Source organism: Pinus tabuliformis, chromosome 9 (assembly GCF_031772625.1).
Source record: "Pinus tabuliformis cultivar Carrire ecotype Pingquan chromosome 9, CPIR1, whole genome shotgun sequence".
NCBI classification, from domain to species: Eukaryota; Viridiplantae; Streptophyta; class Pinopsida; order Pinales; family Pinaceae; genus Pinus; species Pinus tabuliformis.
Genome location: NC_142307.1, coordinates 804,626,615 through 804,628,776, shown reverse-complemented (window position 1 = coordinate 804,628,776; position 2,162 = coordinate 804,626,615).

The following is a 2,162-nucleotide window of genomic DNA, read 5'->3' as shown; positions in this document are numbered from 1 at the left end:
TGAGTGAATGAGCCATTTCATGAGCTAGAATTATATTATCTAAAATTTGTCTTCCTTCCACATAGCTCGTTTGATCCTCTGACACAAGGGTTGGGAGGAGAGGTTTGAGGTGGTTTGAAATGACTTTGGATATAATTTTGTATATCACATTGCATAAAGCTATAGGTCTAAATCTGTTTGGAGAGGTGGCCTTTTCCTGGTTGGGGATTAAGGCTATGAAAGATTCACTGAGTGCCTTTAAGACTGTCTTAAATCTTCCAGAGTCTTCCACTACCTCCAAGATGTCCTATTTCAATATCCTCCAACAATATTTGAAAAATCTACATTAAATCCATCCAGGCCTGTTGCTTTCTCATTTTGCATCTCTTTCAAGGCTTTCTCTATTTCTTCCTTTGTTACTAGTCTGTTTAGGTTGAAATTATCTTCTCTAGTAAATGTTTTCGTGGATTGGTATTTATCTTCCAAAGTTTCCTTAGAAATTTTCTGAAAATGCTGGCGTAGAACCTTCTCCATCTCTTCATGAGTGTTTCTCTCTATTCCATGCTGGTCTGTAAGTTTCACAATTCTATTGTTGTTTCTGTGAGCTATGGTGGATATATGGAAGAATTTGGTGTTTCTCTCCCCTTCTTTAATCCATTGTACTATGGATTTCTGTCTCTGGAATATTTCCTCTTGAAGAAATCTATTGTCCCACTCCTACTGAAGTGACTCTTCCATGTCTTTCCTTTCTTTTGTATAGCCTTCAATTATAAGAATCTGGTTTATTTCCTTTAGTTTCTTTTCCACATCTTCCTTAACTTTGAAGATGTTACCAAATTTTTTTTTATTCCATTCTTTGAGTCTGCCTTTAATGTGTTTGAGCCTATTATGTAGAAGGAACATTTTTGTACCTTGCAGGTGAAGCTCTTCCTTCCACCATTCTTCAATGTCTTTGAGGAAATATGATGGGGTGAGGCAAGCATTCCCAAATCTGAAGGGGGTGTTCCTTGGTTGTCCAAATAGGGAAGCTTCCAATTGAATAGGTCAGTGATCGGAACCTCCAAAAGGTAGAATGAGTGCAGTAAAGTTGCCTCCCTTGAGAAGAAGTTCCTCTGAAACAATAAAATTGTCTAGTTTTGAGGCTACTTGGGTACGTCCCCCTCTTTTGTTATTCCAAGTGAAGACTCCATTGCTTGTTTCCATGTCAACCAATTTCATATTGGTGATGAAGTTCTGGAAGGTAACTGAGTCTCTACCAAGTGTTCTAGTTCCTCCTCTCTTCTCCATGAGTGATTTTGTTATGTTAAAGTCACCTCCAAGTATCCGGGGTAGATCTGGGTATCTCTTCTTCACATCCTCTAGTGTTGTGAGGAGTCAAAGTTTTCCCTCCATTGGCTATGGTCCATAGACATTGGTGATCATGTAACATTGTCTGTCTCCCACCGATTGGAAAATCAATGAAAGGTGATGTCTGGATGCCTCTGCATCAATCACACCAAATTTCTGTGGATCCCATAGAGTGAGAATGCCACCAGCAGATTTATTTGCCTTAACTTCAAGGTATTCATATCTTTTTAACCATTTGCTATGTTTTTCACGGATCCTCTCCACAGAGAATTTTGTTTCCTATATGAATACTATGTCAGGTTTTTCCTCTTTGATCCTTTTACCTATATTCCTTTGTTTTCTTCTACTCCTTAGTCCTCTAATGTTCCATGTTATGATTTTCATTGAGGTGGGGTTTTAAAGGAGTAAATGGAAAGTTCTTTCATCCTTTCTGAGTCAATCATGAGTTTTCCGCACTCCTGTAGTAGTTCTTTCTGTCTTTTTCTTCCCCTACTCTTGCCTGGATTATTTGTTAGTTTTCCTATTATTAATTTGATTAAGGAAGACCCTTTGTTTTCCTAGTTGTCATGTCCTCTTTTGACTCTTGCAGCTGTTTGGTGTGACTTATTAGGGAATATCTGTTGGATCTTGTCCACTTCCTCTTGAGGGATGGAGTTTATTCCTAGGTTCCCTCCCTATTCTAGAAACTTTTCCAGCTCTAGGTTTTCCCTTTCTAGGATCTCCTGCAAATTTTGATCCTCTATGCCACTTTCACTTTGAGACATTTCCTAGTCTTTTTCTATTTCCATGGTACTCAAAGGATCCATGGTGTGTTCATTCTGTTCCTGCGTGAACTC